This window comes from Hyperolius riggenbachi, chromosome 8 (genome assembly GCF_040937935.1).
Source record: "Hyperolius riggenbachi isolate aHypRig1 chromosome 8, aHypRig1.pri, whole genome shotgun sequence".
Taxonomy (NCBI): Eukaryota; Metazoa; Chordata; class Amphibia; order Anura; family Hyperoliidae; genus Hyperolius; species Hyperolius riggenbachi.
Genome location: NC_090653.1, coordinates 138,022,361 through 138,042,127, shown reverse-complemented (window position 1 = coordinate 138,042,127; position 19,767 = coordinate 138,022,361). Strand labels below are relative to the sequence as shown.

Here is a 19,767-nt window from a genome sequence, read left to right as displayed (position 1 = left end):
GTTCGTACCGGTATTCCTCAAAATTGTTAACTGTTCCTTACAATCAGGGATATTTCCTGCTTTACTGAAGGAAGCAATCATCAGGCCTCTCCTCAAAAAACCCTCCCTGGACCCAGATGCAATGACCAGCTACAGACCTGTCTCTAACCTCCCCTTTCTGGGAAAGCTAATTGAAAAAGCTGTATACCTCCAGCTAGAAGCCAGAATCCTACAAAATAACAGTTATGACCCATTCCAGTCTGGCTTCAGGAAACACCACAGCACTGAAACTGCCCTCATCCAAATATGCAACCACCTGCTCATGGCAAGAGACAGAGGAGAGTGCTCGATCCTCATACTGCTAGACCTTTCTGCAGCCTTTGACACAGTTGACCATGACATCTTGATAAACAGGCTACAGGAATACTGTGGCATTGATGGCATAGTACTTCAGTGGTTCCAATCCTTCTTGAGTGGCAGAACCCACAAAGTGTCTATGGGGCCCTTCCTGTCCACCCCTGTAACACTTAAGTATGGGGTGCCCCAGGGCTCAATCCTCTCTCCCCTGCTTTTCACGATTTACATGCTACCGTTGGGAAAACTAATCCAAAAACATGGCCTGACATACCACTGCTATGCAGACGACACCCAACTATATCTTTCCTTCAAGCCTGGTGTGACAGACCCAACTCTAACTATAAACGCCTTCTTACGTGAACTACAGCAATGGATGAATGACAACTGGCTGAAACTGAATGCAGACAAAACTGAAGTCCTTCTGATTGGAGGGCAGAGCATGATAACAAAACAACTTAACTTGCAGTCTTCACCACTGGGAATAGGAGGCACGGATCTACGCAGCTCTGATCATGTGCGTAGCCTGGGAGTTCTAATTGATGGGGATTTAAACTTCAGAACTCAAATCTCTGCTGTGGTGAAATCATCCTATTTTCACCTGAAGAACATTGCAAAAATCAAGCACCTCATACCCCCAGAAGATCTGCCAACCTTAGTCCACGCCTTCATCACATCCCGACTGGACTACTGCAATGCTCTCTACACTGGCCTTCCAAAAAAGGCCTTGTACCGGCTACAGCTGATACAGAATACTGCTGCCAGACTGTTAACCAACCAACCCCGTCACTGCCACATAACGCCAGTCCTGCATTCCCTTCACTGGCTACCTATAGAATGGAGGGTCCTATTCAAGATCGGCCTACTGACATTTAAATCCCTGAATAATCTAGGCCCTGGATACATGAAAGATATGTTACAGCTGCGAAGCAATCCCCGCATTCTCAGATCCACAGGTTCTAATAATCTAGTCATACCCAGAGTCCACTTAGAAACTTTTGGTCCCAGAGCCTTCTGTCATGCTGCCCCTACGTTTTGGAACTCCTTACCTCAACAGATCAGGACAGCCCCATCCCTGGACGTGTTTAAATCCAGACTGAAAACCCACCTGTTCAGTCTGGCATTTGCAGAAATATAACTTTTGTTGTGTGAATACTTCATCCTACTAATTACTGAATCTGAGAGAGCCTAAGCGCTTTGAGTCCTATGGGAGAAAAGCGCTATAGAAATGTTATTGTATTATTGTATTGTATTGTATAAGCATAAACAGATACAATACAAGTAATCTGGCTCAGTGTGAATTCCCAGGTCCACCTGGTTCAAACACACTGCAGGATCTGACTAAGGTCTTAGTGTTTCCACGCAACGGCAGAACACTTGTGACTGGCCAGCAGCAACTATATATAGTGTAGTGCTCTCTGGCGCCACCTCTAAGTGATGGACCAATAGAAACTTGCTCTGGCGTCAGCTGACCAGCCTGGTCAGCTGGTCCCCTCTTGGCCGTCATAAAAGTTCTGCCTCTCAGCTCGCGCGCGCACGTATTCCTAAACCTGTGTGAACTAACAGGCTCAGCCACACCAGAGGCACGCTGCTGTGTGCAAACCGCCGCGCTGGATGCGGAACAAGCCACCTCGCTGTCAGTACATGTGGCAGCTTTTCCGCGTTCTGCCATGTTACCAGATGCACACCTCCGCGTGCAAACCGCCGCGTTGGACGCGGAATCAGCCGCCTTGCTGTCAGAACGCGCGGCGGCTTTTCCGCGTTTTCTCACACTCAGATCAAGAATTTAACTTTATCCCAATCAGTAGCTTATACCCCCTTTTACATGAGAAATCTATTCCTTTTCACAAACAGACCATCAGGGGGCGCTGTATGACTGATATTGTGGTGAAACCTGTGAGTATATATTAGGGTGAGGATGATATGTACGGTAATATGCAGAATATAGCCGCCGTATGGTATCGCACAGAAGCGTATTTTTCATTTTTCTGGCTGTATCACAGGTGTATGTCAGCCAGTCTGGCTTTGAAGGCAGTTGCAACTAGCTTCATGGACACTGGTAATGTAATTCTGTATGTAGATGTACATTACCTCTGCCCTCATTGTCCAGCAGGGGAAGCTGTGTCTACTGCTAATTAGCTGCCAATTAAGGAAGAATAGGCTGGTCGGCATGGCTTTTGAACTCTGGAGTCAGCCGTTGTCCCATTATACAAAGCAAGACTATCAGAGTCTTGGGGACAGGGGAAGCTGACACAGGAAGGTTTGAAATTTCCATGACAGCCGTCTGGAAGGGGTTTTGAAATCTCTGCAGACTTTAAAAACTGAGACAGGAAAGCTTTGATATGCTAGGAAATAATGTTGAGGAAGCCTTAATCAAGTTTTCACTTGGAGTAGAGAAGCCTTTTGATGTCTGTTAGGATACAATGTTACCTGTTGAAATCTGCAACCTTCAAAAAGCTAAAACAGGAACCCTTTGAAGTTCGCATATCACAGGAAGGATATGACAAGCGTTCTGTGATGTCACAATCTAGGAGATTGCATTAGTTCCTGGGGGCTGGACATGAAATACCCCAGGGGACACTTCGGACTATTTAAGTTGGTCCAGGACAGTCACAGGGATCTTCTCCTGGAGGTAGCGTATAGCTAGCGATGATCTCGACTCCTGGTCGAAAAACGGCGTTCTCCCGCCAACAACGTTCTAACCTATGCTGGTAAGGTTCTTTTTACCCCCGTTTATTTTACGCAACTGTCCTTGTATGTAACTCTGTAATGTTTATTTTGTTTTTTGTAATTTCTTGTATATATTATTTTCTGCATTGTTCCATTTTTTTTATTCCTGGAATATTAAATTGTTATTTAATAAGTTTGACTTCTTCTGTACTAAACTAACACTCATAGCCTAGAAGAGACTGAAGTGTAACTGTGTATAAGTCCATGCCTGATTTTACGTTTGAGCAACCCTACCGTATGAGATTGTGATTGCATTGTGTGTATGGGACGCTTCTGCGCTCGACAGCAGAGTGGGAAGTCCCGGAGTGGCTAACAGTATCGTTCGGAACGACTGTTAGTGGTTTTGCTTCACTACAGTGTAAGATTGCAATTGTGCGTGTGTGTGTGTGGCGTTCTGGTATTCGGCCTAAAGCGCAAAGCTGACCAGAATACGAAAATGTGGATTGCGCGCTGAGCACTCGACAGCAGAGTGGAAGTGTCTAGCAACAGTTAGTGGTGGCAGTGAGAAGTGTTCTAAAGGGGTCACAGCCTTGTTTTAGCTTGACTAAGGCTGCTTCCCCTCTCGATCTGGTCAAACCCGCAGTCGGGAACCGTATACGCAGGCGTGCCGCGGGCCGGTTCCTGACATAATTGGCTGGCAGTGGTGGGAACGTTTAGTACATTAGTACGCAGTTTAGCTCTCTATTCTATGTACTAAAGGCTGGAAGCTGTTAGAAGCGACTAGCCTACAGAAGTTTTCTCAGTGCAGAATCTATATACTTTTTTTCCCCCAAAGATACACACGTGGTATTTTGCTTCCCCTCCCCCTTTTTCTTTTTATTTTGCAACATGATGGCTCAGAAAGCATCCAGCTATGCAAGGCAAAGCAAAGCGATACTACTCAACCTGTGTGAGCACAAAGGCATCGAGACGGCGAGCGGCCAGACTAAGGAGCAGTTAGTTTGTGCCCTCGAGGAGTATGATGAGGCAGAGCAAGCCCGTGCTCCAATGCCAGCGGATGCAGCTCACGACACGCCAGAGGAGGAATCGCTCACGCCGCAGAATGCGAGTGGAGACGATGTCCTGGACGACCCACCAAACAGGGAGATGCCATCTCTGGAAGTGGATTTACAGCTACTGAACTCGGCTGATCCCGAACTGCGCCTAAAGCTGATCCTACTGCACCGACAGGCAGAGAAGGAACAAGCTGCACAGAGACCCAGGGCAGAGGAGGAAAGAGCTGAACGGCGACACCAGGCTGAGAGGGAAACTGCTAAGCGTCAACACCAGCTGGAGCTGGCTAAACTTCAGCAGCAGGACTGGTCTGCTGGACCCGCAGAACGCGAAGGTGAGCGAGTCCACAGAATCCCCCTGGATAAGTTCCCCGCTATGGACAAAGACTCTGACATAGGCACTTTCCTACAGGGGCTTGAAAGGACTTGTCGTCAGTATGGGGTGCCCCGTGAGCAGTGGGCAAGATACCTCACACCAGGGCTGAGACTGAGAGGCAAGGCCCTGGAGGCGTTTGTGAGTCTCCCCCAGGAGGAAGAAACAGACTTTGAGTCAATTAAGAAAGCCATCATTGCGCGATACCACCTCACGCCAGAGGTGTATCTCAAACGTTTCAGGACAGTGCAGCGAGGTCCTAATGACAGTTACCTGGATCATGCTTGCAACCTGCGCACTGCCTTCCAGCAGTGGTTAAAAGGGCTGGCGGTTGAAACCTTTGATGCCCTGCAGGAACTGATAATAAAAGACCAGTTCCTCCACATTTGCCCTGTTGAAGTCCGGCAATTTGTACAGGACCGACAGCCGAAGACCGCGGATGAGGCCGCGAAAGTCGCTGATGCCTACACGTGCAATCGAGCATCTGATTTTCGGAGGACGCCCAACTGGAAGGGAGAAAAGACTGCGAGACCTTCTCCTCTGAGCACCCAGCGAAGCCAAGCACCGCAGCCTCCTGGAGGAAAAACAGCCACCGTTGACACTCGGAGATGTTTTGCCTGTAACAAACCGGGTCATATCAGTGCTACGTGCCCAGAAAAGAAGAAGGAAGCCCCAAACACTGGCGGGGCCCGAAATGCGTTGTGTGCCACCAGGAATGCAGGTGGCTATGCAGAGAATCTGCAGTGGGTCAGGGTTGGGGGTACAGTTGCCACTGGGCTGAGAGACACTGGAGCAGAAGTGACTCTCATACATCCCCAGCTTGTGAACCCGGAGCAGTACATACCTGGGAAAATGATTGCTGTCAGAGGGGTTGGGGGTGTCACCCCAACCATACCTACTGCCTTGCTCCACCTGGATTGGGGGTTGGCAGCGGAATGAAAGAAGTTGGGGTAACTGACAAAATCCCCACCAACGTTTTGCTGGGTACTGACCTGGCACAGTTAGTAGCCCGGTATGAGCCTAATCTAACCCCCGTGGAGCCCGCCTCCCCAGCAGAAGTTCAGGACTCTTGCAAGGTACTGTTTGATAACTCTGTGCAAGGGGGGGGGTGCTGGTGGGCCTCCCGGGGCAACGGACTGTATACTAGGAGCCAGCCCTAGTGATTCTCCAGTGCCTAGGCCTGGAGTGGGACATGTTGATACAGAGATTGCAGAAACTGATGTCATTTATGACGCACGGACTATCGAGGCGATCGATGCAGGAACTGTTGATGCTACTTGTGAAGTGCTGAGTAGCACTGTGTATAATGCTGCAGATAATGTTGATGTGGAATGTGATGTTCTAAATGTCAATATGTGTAAGACGGATAATGCTGATGTCATATGTGTCGTGCTACATAATGATGCTTGTCCTGTGGACACTCCGTCAGCTGCAGGAGTAACCAGCAGTGTTCGCTGGCCTGTAGCAGATGAACTGCCCACTGAAGGGGCAGACGACACCAGGCCAGATCTTTCCCCTTCAGATGTTTTTAAGACCAAATGTGATGTGATTCATGATGTGTGTAATGTGGGCACTCCCTCAGCTGCAGTGGTGACCCGCAGTGCTAACGGGTCTACAGCAGAGGGACTGTCCACCGAAGTGGCAAATGTTGCTGGGTCAGCCACATCCAATTCGGAACCTGGCCCTGAGGGCCCAGGAGCCTCCCTATCTGCAGCCTTCCTGGCGTGTGTGACAGGCAGCACTGATCTCTTTGGGGCTGTTCAATTTGGCAGCAGCCTGGAAGAGCTCAGGGGGCTGGCCACTGGGTCACTGACTGGGAGGGGCAGGCTGAGAGGGTTCTGGGAAGTTATTCCCTCGGAGCTGTCCGAAGTGGAGGAGGTAGACTCGCAGATAATCGTTCCCCAAAGGAACCCAGAGATAGCCCCTGCCACTATAGAGAAAGTGCGTGTAGCGACGGTTGGAACCCTTCCCCAGCTGCAGCACTGTCTCTATGGTCGCGAATTCACGGTCGGCACTGACCCTCATTCCCCTGGTTGGTTACGTCAGGTTGCCAGGGGCAACGACACATTGCAGCAACCAGACCTAGCTTTCAAGTCGTGTAGCTTGGAGCTAACTGCCAGGTGGGGAATCCTCGAGAGGATGCTAATAGGTTACCCCCTCAGGCCCGGCCGGCAATGTAGGCCCTGGCAAGGTGATTCATGGGAGTCACCTCCCAGCACCATTCTAAAAAGGGGAGGTGTGAGGATATATTGGGGTGAAGATGATATGTACGGTAATATGCAGAATATAGCCGCTGTATGGTATCGCACAGAAGCGTATATTTCATTTTTCTGGCTGTATCACAGGGGTATGTCAGCCAGTCTGGCTTTGAAGGTAGTGGCAACTAGCTTCATGGACACTGGTAATGTAATTCTGTATGTAGATGTACATTACCTCTGCCCTCATTGTCCAGCAGGGGAAGCTGTGTCTACTGCTAATTAGCTGCCAATTGAGGAAGAATAGGCTGGTCGGCATGGCTTTTGAACTCTGGAGTCAGCCGTTGTCCCATTATACAAAGCAAGACTATCAGAGTCTTGGGGACAGGGGAAGCTGACACAGGAAGGTTTGAAATTTACATGACAGCCGGCTGGAAAGGGTTTTGAAATCTCTGCAGACTTTAAAAACTGAGACAGGAAAGCTTTGATATGCTAGGAAGTAATGTTGAGGAAGCCTTAATCAAGTTTTCACTTGGAGTAGAGAAGCCTTTTGATGTCTGTTAGGATACAATGTTACCTGTTGAAATCTGCAACCTTCAAAAAGCTAAAACAGGAACCCTTTGAAGTTCGCATATCACAGGAAGGATATGACAAGCGTTCTGTGATGTCACAATCTAGGAGATTGCATTAGTTCCTGGGGGCTGGACATTAAATGCCCCAGGGGACACTTCAGACTATTTAAGTTGGTCCAGGACAGTCACAGGGACCTTCTCCTGGAGGTAGCGCATAGCTAGCGATGATCTCAACTCCTGGTCGAAAAACGGCGTTCTCCCGCCAACAACGTTCTAACCTACGCTGGTAAGGTTCTTTTTACCCCCGTTTATTTTACGCAACTGTCCGTGTATGTAACTTTGTCTTTTTAACTCTGTAATGTTTATTTTGTTTTTTGTAATTTCTTGTATATATTATTTTCTGCATTGTTCCATTTTTTTATTCCTGGAATATTAAATTGTTATTTAATAAGTTTGACTTCTTCTGTACTAAACTAACACCCATAGCCTAGAAGAGACTGAAGTGTAACTGTGTATAAGTCCATGCCTGATTTTACGTTTGAGCAACCCTACCGTATGAGATTGTGATTGCATTGTGTGTATGGGACACTTCTGCGCTCGACAGCAGAGTGGGAAGTCCCGGAGTGGCTAACAGTATCGTTCGGAATGACTGTTAGTGGTTTTGCTTCACTACAGTGTAAGATTGCAATTGTGCGTGTGTGTGTGTGGCGTTCTGGTATTCGGCCTAAAGCGCAAAGCTGACCAGAATACGAAAATGTGGATTGCGCGCTGAGCACTCAACAGCAGAGTGGAAGTGTCTAGCAACAGTTAGTGGTGGCAGTGAGAAGTGTTCTGAGGGGTCACAGCCTTGTTTTAGCTTGACTAAGGCTGCTTCCCCTCTCGATCTGGTCAAACCCGCAGTCGGGAACCGTATACGCAGGCGTGCCGTGGGCCGGTTCCTGACATAATTGGCTGGCAGTGGTGGGAACGTTTAGTACATTAGTACGCAGTTTAGCTCTCTATTCTATGTACTAAAGGCTGGAAGCTGTTAGAAGCGACTAGCCTACAGAAGTTTTTTCAGTGCAGAATCTATATACTTTTTTCCCCCAAAGATACACACGTGGTATTTTGCTTCCCCTCCCCCTTTTTCTTTTTATTTTGCAACACGATGGCTCAGAAAGCATCCAGCTATGCAAGGCAAAGCAAAGCGATACTACTCAACCTGTGTGAGCACAAAGGCATCGAGATGGCGAGTGGCCAGACTAAGGAGCAGTTAGTTTGTGCCCTCGAGGAGTATGATGAGGCAGAGCAAGCCCATGCTCCAATGCCAGTGGATGCAGCTCATGACACGCCAGAGGAGGAATCGCTCACGCCGCAGAATGCGAGTGGAGACGATGTCCTGGACAACCCACCAAACAGGGAGATGCCATCTCTGGAAGTGGATTTACAGCTACTGAACTCGGCTGATCCCGAACTGCGCCTAAAGCTGATCCTACTACACCGACAGGCAGAGAAGGAACAAGCTGCACAGAGACTCAGGGCAGAGGAGGGAAGAGCTGAACGGCGACACCAGGCTGAGAGGGAAACTGCTAAGCGTCAACACCAGCTGGAGCTGGCTAAACTTCAGCAGCAGGACCGGTCTGCTGGACCCGCAGAACGCGAAGGTGAGCGAGTCCACAGAATCCCCCTGGATAAGTTCCCCGCTATGGACAAAGACTCTGACATAGACACTTTCCTACAGGGGCTTGAAAGGACTTGTCCTCAGTATGGGGTGCCCCGTGAGCAGTGGGCAAGATACCTCACACCAGGGCTGAGAGGCAAGGCCCTGGAGGCATTTGTGAGTCTCCCCCAGGAGGAAGAAACAGACTTTGAGTCAATTAAGAAAGCCATCATTGCGCGATACCACCTCACGCCAGAGGTGTATCTCAAACGTTTCAGGACAGTGCAGCGAGGTCCTAATGACAGTTACCTGGATCATGCTTGCAACCTGCGCACTGCCTTCCAGCAGTGGTTAAAAGGGCTGGCGGTTGAAACCTTTGATGCCCTGCAGGAACTGATAATAAAAGACCAGTTCCTCCACATTTGCCCTGTTGAAGTCCGGCAATTTGTACAGGACCGAGAGCCGAAGACCGCGGATGAGGCCGCGAAAGTCGCTGATGCCTACACGTGCAATCGAGCATCTGATTTTTGGAGGACGCCCAACTGGAAGGGAGAAAAGACTGCGAGACCTTCTCCTCTGAGCACCCAGCGAAGCCAAGCACCGCAGCCTCCTGGAGGTAAAACAGCCACCGTTGACACTCGGAGATGTTTTGCCTGTAACAAACCGGGTCATATCAGTGCTACGTGCCCAGAAAAGAAGAAGGAAGCCCCAAACACTGGTGGGGCCCGAAATGCGTTGTGTGCCACCAGGAATGCAGGTGGCTATGCAGAGAATCTGCAGTGGGTCAGGGTTAGGGGTACAGTTGCCACTGGGCTGAGAGACACTGGAGCAGAAGTGACTCTCATACATCCCCAGCTTGTGAACCCGGAGCAGTACATACCTGGGAAAATGATTGCTGTCAGAGGGGTTGGGGGTGTCACCCCAACCATACCTACTGCCTTGCTCCACCTGGATTGGGGGTTGGCAGCGGAATGAAAGAAGTTGGGGTAACTGACAAAATCCCCACCAACGTTTTGCTGGGTACTGACCTGGCACAGTTAGTAGCCCGGTATGAGCCTAATCTAACCCCCGTGGAGCCCGCCTCCCCAGCAGAAGTTCAGGACTCTTGCAAGGTACTGTTTGATAACTCTGTGCAAGGGGGGGTGCTGGTGGGCCACCCGGGGCAACGGACTGTATACTAGGAGCCAGCCCTAGTGATTCTCCAGTGCCTAGGCCTGGAGTGGGACATGTTGATACAGAGATTGCAGAAACTGATGTCATTTATGACGCACGGACTATCGAGGCGATCGATGCAGGAACTGTTGATGCTACTTGTGAAGTGCTGAGTAGCACTGTGTATAATGCTGCAGATAATGTTGATGTGGAATGTGATGTTCTAAATGTCAATATGTGTAAGACGGATAATGCTGATGTCATATGTGTCGTGCTACATAATGATGCTTGTCCTGTGGACACTCCGTCAGCTGCAGGAGTAACCAGCAGTGTTCGCTGGCCTGTAGCAGATGAACTGCCCACTGAAGGGGCAGACGACACCAGGCCAGATCTTTCCCCTTCAGATGTTTTTAAGACCAAATGTGATGTGATTCATGATGTGTGTAATGTGGGCACTCCCTCAGCTGCAGTGGTGACCCGCAGTGCTAACGGGTCTACAGCAGAGGGACTGTCCACCGAAGTGGCAAATGTTGCTGGGTCAGCCACATCCAATTCGGAACCTGGCCCTGAGGGCCCAGGAGCCTCCCTATCTGCAGCCTTCCTGGCGTGTGTGACAGGCAGCACTGATCTCTTTGGGGCTGTTCAATTTGGCAGCAGCCTGGAAGAGCTCAGGGGGCTGGCCACTGGGTCACTGACTGGGAGGGGCAGGCTGAGAGGGTTCTGGGAAGTTATTCCCTCGGAGCTGTCCGAAGTGGAGGAGGTAGACCCGCAGATAATCGTTCCCCAAAGGAACCCAGAGATAGCCCCTGCCACTATAGAGAAAGTGCGTGTAGCGACGGTTGGAACCCTTCCCCTGCTGCAGCACTGTCTCTATGGTCGCGAATTCACGGTCGGCACTGACCCTCATTCCCCTGGTTGGTTACGTCAGGTTGCCAGGGGCAACGACACATTGCAGCAACCAGACCTAGCTTTCAAGTCGTGTAGCTTGGAGCTAACTGCCAGGTGGGGAATCCTCGAGAGGATGCTAATAGGTTACCCCCTCAGGCCCGGCCGGCAATGTAGGCCCTGGCAAGGTGATTCATGGGAGTCACCTCCCAGCACCATTCTAAAAAGGGGAGGTGTGAGGATATATTGGGGTGAAGATGATATGTACGGTAATATGCAGAATATAGCCGCTGTATGGTATCGCACAGAAGCGTATATTTCATTTTTCTGACTGTATCACAGGGTTATGTCAGCCAGTCTGGCTTTGAAGGTAGTGGCAACTAGCTTCATGGACACTGGTAATGTAATTCTGTATGTAGATGTACATTACCTCTGCCCTCATTGTCCAGCAGGGGAAGCTGTGTCTACTGCTAATTAGCTGCCAATTGAGGAAGAATAGGCTGGTCGGCATGGCTTTTGAACTCTGGAGTCAGCCGTTGTCCCATTATACAAAGCAAGACTATCAGAGTCTTGGGGACAGGGGAAGCTGACACAGGAAGGTTTGAAATGTACATGACAGCCGGCTGGAAAGGGTTTTGAAATCTCTGCAGACTTTAAAAACTGAGACAGGAAAGCTTTGATATGCTAGGAAATAATGTTGAGGAAGCCTTAATCAAGTTTTCACCTGGAGTAGAGAAGCCTTTTGATGTCTGTTAGGATACAATCTTACCTGTTGAAATCTGCAACCTTCAAAAAGCTAAAACAGGAACCCTTTGAAGTTCGCATATCACAGGAAGGATATGACAAGCGTTCTGTGATGTCACAATCTAGGAGATTGCATTAGTTCCTGGGGGCTGGACATGAAATGCCCCAGGGGACACTTCGGACTATTTAAGTTGGTCCAGGACAGTCACAGGGATCTTCTCCTGGAGGTAGTGCATAGCTAGCGATGATCTCGACTCCTAGTCAAAAAACGGCGTTCTCCCGCCAACAACGTTCTAACCTACGCTGGTAAGGTTCTTTTTGCCCCTGTTTATTCTACGCAACTGTCCTTGTGTGTAACTTTGTCTTTTTAACTCTGTAATGTTTATTTTGTTTTTGTAATCTCTTGTATATATTATGTTCTGCATTGTTCCATTTTTTTCCTTGAATATTAAATTGTTATTTAATAAGTTTGACTTCTTCTGTACTAAACTAACACTCATAGCCTAGAAGAGACTAAAGTGTAACTGTGTATAAGTCCATGCCTGATTTTACATTTGAGCAACCCTACCGTATGAGATTGTGATTGCATTGTGTGTATGGGGCACTTCTGTGCTTGACAGCAGAGTGGGAAGTCCCAGAGAGGCTAACAGTATCATTCGGAATGACTGTTAGTGGTTTTGCTTCACTACAGTGTAAGATTGCAATTGTGCGTTTGTGTGCGTGGCGTTCCCGTATTCGGCCTAAAGCGCAAAGCTGACCCGAATACGAAAACGCGGATTGCGCGCTGAGCACTCAACAGCAGAATGGTGAGTGTCTAGCAACAGTTATTGGTGGCAGTGAGAAGTGTTCTGAGGGGTCACAGCCTTGTTTTAGCTTGACTAAGGTTGCTTCCCCTCTCGATCTGGTCAAACCCGCAGTCGGGAACCATATACGCAGGCGTGCCGCGGGCCAGTTCCTGACAAAACCCCTCCCACAAGAAACTCTGAGGACCATGGTACTCCTGGCAGTTTCCTGTGTGTGAACCTTGTTGCATTGTGGGAAATAGCTGTTTACAGCTGTTTCCAACTGACAAAAAAGCAAGCAGCAGCTACATCAACTGCCAACAGTAAACATGTCACCATGTAATAAATGTCAGAATGTAAATCAGGGATTTAAAAGATTTTACAATGGGCAAATACTGACTAAATCATTTATACATAATTATTGTAAAAATGAAGCACTTTTTTTTATTACATTATTTTCATTGGAGTTCCTCTTTAAACTGTATCATTGAGGAAGGTCAACAGATGCCTCATTTACTTTGGTGCCAGATTTTGTGGTTGCTCAATTATATATTATTTATTGGGTATATTTGAAGTTGTAATATTTGTTATTTTAGTAAATTATGTAGTGACAATTAGAGATGTAGCGAACGGTTCGCCGGCGAACGGTTCCAGGCGAACTTTGGGGGTTCGCGTTCACCTGGACCAAGCGAACTTTTGCCCCATAATGCACTATGAGGGTCAACCTTGACCCTCTGCATCACAGTCAGCAGGCACATTGTAGCCATTCAGGCTACACTAAGCCCTGGAGCCCCCCCCCCCCCCACCTTATAAAATGCAGGCTCGCTGCCCATTACACTCACTCATGTGCCTGCTGCCAATAGACAGACTAGGGACAGCTGCTGCAGATTTTTTCTCCTAGGGAAAAATTAGTTAGGCTCTTGGCTTGCTCCTGGATGATTGTTATTGCTAAAATAGCACCCTTCAGCTCTCTTTTGAGAGCTAATGTTTTCCTGATGTTTTTTTTTTTGTGTGTGTTGCTCACTGACACTGACATTATACAGCCCTATCTGTTGCAGCTGGACCTTGGTAATTGTTATTACTGAGCCAGCCAGGCCCTGCCTAACTATCTATACGGGGACACCTACCTATGCCTACCTACCTACTGGGGCACCTACTTACCTATACGGGGACACCCACCTACCTACCTATACTAGGGGACCTACCTATGCCTACCTACCTATACTGGGATTCCTACCTATGCTTAGCTAACTACTGTGACACCTACCTATGCCTACCTACCTGTCTATACTGGGTCTCCAACTTATGCCTACCTACCTAAACTGGGACTCCTACCTATGCCTACCTACCTATACTGGGACTCCTACCTATGCCTACCTACCTATACTGGGTCTCCTACCTATGCCTAGCTAACTACTGTGACACCTACCTATGCCTACCTACCTATACTAGGTCTCCTACCTATGCCTAGCTAACTACGGAGGCACCTACCTATGCCTACCTACCTATACTGGGTCTCCTACCTATGCCTAGCTAACTACTGAGGCACCTACCTATGCCTACCTACCTATACTGGGACTCCTACCTATGCCTACCTACCTATACTGGGACTCCTACCTATGCCTACCTACATACAAGAAGATAATAAGGCCGTTGCTTCATTGTGGACAGACCAAATTCGATCAGCTGGACAGTCACTGTTGTTCTATCATTGAGCTACCACAGCCCGGTGACCATATGGGCTGGAAAACTGCAATGGCCTGCACTCTGGCCATGGTGCGCACCAGTCCAGCACGGCTGTCACTACGCAAACAGCTGTTTGCGGTGTGTTACACAGTGAGTTTGGTGTGTCAGTGGGAAGCAGAACTCTAATTACACTCCCTGATTGATGTATACACATGCAAGATGTTTGAAAGCACTTTAGGCCTGCAATTTAGCATTCAATGTGATTTCTGCCCTTAAAACGCTGCTTTGCGTCAAATCCAGATTTTTCCCCGGGGCTTTTGGTGTCTATCCCACTCATCCATGCCCCCCTCCAGGTGTTAGACCCCTTGAAACATGTTTTCCATCACTTTTCTGGCCAGCATAATTTTTTCTATTTTTCAAAGTTCGCCTCCCCATTGAAGTCTATTGTGGTTCGCGAACTTTTAAGCAAACCGAACCTTCCGCGGAAGTTCGCGAACTGGGTTCGCAAACCAAAAATCGGAGGTTTGCGACATCTCTAGTGACAATATGTGACCTCACGTTACATAAAAAGTCCTAATCAACCATTCTTCTCCTAAGTTTCTACCAATATGACGTTGTATACCGGGGCGTATGATTAGGAAAACATTTTCACCATGAAAATTGCCTTTTTTCATTAAGATTTGTTTTCAAAAACTTGTTTTTACAGATTTTGTGCCTAAAGAAATAATGTACTTTTATTTATTTGCTTTTACATGTGTCTTCTGTGTGGATCTGGCACAACATGTTAAAAATACAGTATGTTGTTGCTGCTGCTTTAAGAAACAGGATAAAAAAGGTCTCATTGCACAATACCTAGGCATAGGGGTCTATGTACAATACCTAGGCATAGGGGACAGACAGAATAATGGGGCAGAGCCTTTTTTTTTTCTTTCAGACTACAATTATCCTTCTCCTCTGTTACTCAACAAGTAACCTGTTTTCGTCTTTCTGTTGTTGGTTTACAAGTCATGCAATTAAAATCCCTAGCATTGATTGGTCAGAACTAATGTCCATTCAAAGTCCAGAATACTTCATCACACCACAAGTGTATGGGCCCTTTCACACTCTTGGTGCAGTGCAGTAAATTTACCGCACCCCAACACAGCCTTATGAAAGTCTATGGGGAAGTTCAGACTCCCCACGTTGCAGTACATTGCGCCATAAGTACCCTAGCATGCTTCCAAACTTATGTTAACACGCGGTCACTTTGGCGATCTGCGTTGAACTGGAAGTCGTGTAAGTCTATGGCAATGTGCCTATCTTTAAAAAAAAACTGCCGCATTTTCTAACTTTGCGGATGCACGGAAATACTCCTCCATGCACATCATCGATTGCGCAACAGGAAGTGAGCATCACTTCCTGCTTGGCTGGATGCCAGGCAGGGATTACTGCTTACTAACGTGGTAATTCCCGAAGGTCTGTTTTTGGCGGTGAAAATCTGCAGTGGAAAGTGAGCCTCAATGTTATCAGTGTAGAAAAACATATATGCTCACCGAATTAAAAAAAAAAAAAAAAAAAAGCTTCGTTGTCCGCTCTTTAACATAATTTCACATATTTTTACATTTTTTACATTGTTATACGTTTTTATTTTTCATTAGAACCTATATAATGAATGCTTACATGCCCACTTTTCTCCTTCCCTTCCTCTTTACCACGTTTTCACTTTTTCTTCCGAATTTCCTGCCAGATACCATATTTGCACTCTACTAGGCAACTCTGCATATTAATAGAAATTATTCTCTATACCACTTTATTTATTCATTTTTATACCGATATCTTTTGCATGTATCTATCATTTAATTATGCTGCAGATATCCACCAATGGTTAATATTGATCATCAGAAACCTAATTGTCATACTCGGTTTTTACATTTTAAAAAATTTTACATTGTTTAATTCATAGTATTTAGGTTTATTTTCACTTTTTGTCCTGGCCGGGATTTGAACCATAGTCTCCCGTGTCAGGGGCTAATGTGACCATATAGACGCATTAACATCTATACTTACCGCATTGGCTGTTCGCTATACTAAGCAGACACACCTGCTATTTATGACAATTGGCATCCTCATTGGCTGCCCAAATCTAGAGTACCAGTATATATAGGTTAAAGAACCAGCACACTTCATGGAGGCGCTCATACCTGGTCTGGATCTTTACAAGGTAACATACACTTGCTGTGTTACTGGTATTTTGCCAGAGTACTCATTCTCTTTTAACCCTTTGCTAGCTAATTTTACTGATATTTTGTCTTAGAACTTATGCTTTACACACTAGAGCACAGGTGTCGAACTCCAGGCCTGGAGGGCCAGATCCATGCCAGTGTTCAGGATGGATTGAGAAATGTGTTCTACCTGATAAACCACACCTTTCCTGATTTAGACCCATCAATTAATTTGAGCTGTGCCAAAAATTTGTAAGGACCTCAGCCCTCGAAGGACCGGTTTGATATCCATGTATTAGAGGAACTAAATTGATTATTTGCAAATATATCTAAAATAGTGAATAGATACAGGTTGAACATTCTACCAATTTATAATGAATATGGATAATAGTGTATCAGTAAAATGACCGATATTCTATTACTGTTAGTAGGACCAAATGACATACTGTGTGCCATGGTGGTGCAGGTAGACTTGAGGCCAGAAATAACTGGCTTGCACCAGGGTATAAAATAATTTTTTGTTTGGGCACATTCTATTGATGAAGTACCAATTGAGATACTGGATAGAGATGATTCTAACCTCCGATTTTTGGTACACGAACCTCAAACGCGAAGTTCCGCAAAAGTTTGGGTTCGCGCGAACTTCGCGAACCGCAATAGACTTCAATGGGGAGGCGAACTTTGAAAATTACAAACATTTAGGCTGGCCACAAAATTGATGGAAAAGATGTTTCAAGGGATCTAACACCTGGAGGGGGCATGGCAGAATGGGATACACGCCAAAAGTCCCGGGGAAAAATTAGGATATGACGCACAGCAGCGTTTTAAGGGCAGAAATCACATTGCATGCTAAAGTGCAGGCCTAAAGTGCTTTAAAGCATCTTGCATGTGTATACTTCAATCAGGTAGTGTAATTAGTGTACTGCTTCACACTGACAGAACAAACTCACTGTGTAACACACCGCAAACAGCTGTTTGTGTAGTGACGGCCATGCTGGACTGGTGCGCACCATGGTGAGAGAGCAGACGATAGTAGTTTTCAAGCTCATATGGTTGCCGGGCTGAGGAAACTCAATGACAACACAGTGACTGTCCAGCTGATCGAATTTGGTCTGCCCACAATGAAGCAACGACCTTATTATCTTGGGTGTGTCCCCCTTCCCCCCGACACACTCATATAGCCGGCGGTCATTGCTTCATTGTGATACGCATCCCCTTCCCTGCAGCAAGGTAACAATCACGAAGGGGAATTGACACATGTACATGCCTTTTGTTTTGTTGTTGCAGCTGCAGTGCAGCCAGAAAAATAAGGCAGGCATGTACACACACCAGAAAAAATTGTTATTAGTTGTGTTAGCGGCCGCTGCTAGCAGCGGCCTTAAAAATTCAGGAATCCGCCTGGAGTCCTGGACCCTGTTGGTGGTGGTGGAGAAGGCAGTAAAGCGGCCTGCAGGCAGAGATGCTGTGTGGGGACCGACTTAGTCTTGGGGCAAGCAGTCACACGGCGTGAAGGCAGAGATGCTGTGTGTGGGGACTGGCTTAATCTTCGGGCAAGCAGTAGCTCTCCGGGATCCATGCCTCATTCATTTTGATAAAGGTGAGGTACTGAACACTTTTTTGACCTAGGCGACTTCTCTTCTCTTAGTGACAATGCCTCTAGCTGCACTGAAAGTCCTTTCTGACAGGACGCTTGAGGCAGGGCAAAACAGAAGTTGGATGGCAAATTGGGACAGCTCTGGCCACAGGTCAAGCCTTTGCACCCAGTAGTCCAGGGGTTCATCGCTGTTGTCTACATCTGCAGTTAAGGCCTGGTAGTTGGTGGAGGGTGGATCCGGAAGGGCTAAGGAGAGGCGTTGGACTAAAGAATGTCCGCAAGTCCGACATCACCATGAGATCGCTGGAGCAACTTGTCAGTTGGTAACATCTCTGCCACTTAGTGCTTATACCAAGGGTCTAGTAGCGTGGCCACCCAGTACAGGTCATTCCCCTTGAGTTTTTTTATATGGGGGTCCCTCAACAGGCTGGACAGCATGAAAGCTGCCATCTGCACAAATTTGGATGCAGACGTACTATCCATCTCCTCTTGCTCTTCCTCAGTGATGTCAGGTAAGTTCTCCTCCTCCCCCCAGCCACGAACAATACCAAGGAAAAGTTGAGCAGCACAAGCCCCTTGCGACGCCTGCTGCGGTTGTTCTTCCACCTCCTCCTCAAAAAAAAGAAAACACCTTCCTCATCATCTGACTCCTCTTCCCCACACAACTTTTCCTCCTCCTTCCCCTCCTCTGTGCTGCGCAGGTGTTGAGGAAACATCTGGTTCTGCTGGCAATTGATCCCACAACTCTTCCTCCTGTTCCTGTTCACGCTCCTCCACAGCTTGATCCACCACTCTACTCACGGCCAGCTCCAGGAAGAAAGCATATGGGATCAAGTCACTGATGGCGCCTTCATTGCGACTCACCATATTTGTCACCTCCTCAAACGGCCTCATGAGCCTGCAGGCATTTTGCATGAGTGTCCAGTACTTCGGCCAGAACAACCCCATTTACCCAGAGAATGTCCTTTTACTGTAGTTATAGAGATACTGGTTGATGGCTTTCTCTTTCCTCTGAATGTTCTGGGCCTGGCAGTGGCACAGTAGGAATTAGCAAGGGCCAGCTGCGACTGACTGACAGGGCTGTCGGTAGGTGGACTAAACAGTGAACAGGTGCAGTGATTGGGATTACAAATGTGCAGCTGCCTGTCACACACACACACATGGACTGCAATGACAGGTGCAATGACTGGTGGTAATAACAATGCGTGTGCTCACGTAGGGATGTAGGGAGGTAGGTGGACTAAACAGTGAATAGGTGCAGTGATTGGGAATACAGATGTGCAGCTGCCTGTCACACACACAGTTAGTCACTGAATGTGCTGGGCCTGGCAGTGACACAGTAGGAATTCAGGTGCCAAAGGCCAGCTGCAACTGACTGACAGGGCTGTATATAATGCAAGTGGGCCACAAAAAAAAAAAAAAAAGATCGCAACAACAACATTAGCTTTCAAAAGAGCTGTTGTGGGGCACTTTTTAGCAATAAATATCAGCAAGGAGCAAGCTAACCAGCCTAACAAGAGCCTAACTAAGCTTTCCCTAATCTGTGCAGCAACCTCTCTCCCTTCTCTAATGATTCCAGCCACACCGAGTGAGATAATGGCTGACACAGCTGCCTTATATAAGGGGGGGGGGGGGCTCCAGGAGGGAGTGCAGCCTGATTGGTTACCATGTGTCTGCTGACTGTGATGTAGAGGGTCAAAGTTTAGCCTAATTTATGTAGTATAGGGGGCCAGTCGAACTCGCATATAGTTTGCGGTTCACCGCGAACCACCACTGTTCGCAGAAATCGGTTTGCATGCGAACTGTTCGGGCCATCTCTAATACTGGGTGCTGTGCTGGTGGTGGTACAGGATAGCAGAGCCTGTGTCCACGGAGGACATGAGGCCCGG

The 19,767-nt window shown here is 47.6% G+C and overlaps 1 pseudogene; it reads left to right on the top strand.

The window, feature by feature from the left end:
• The first annotated feature begins 3,891 nt into the window (after positions 1 to 3,891).
• Positions 3,892 to 8,226, top strand: LOC137527401 (uncharacterized; annotated as a pseudogene).
• Positions 8,227 to 19,767: the final 11,541 nt, after the last annotated feature.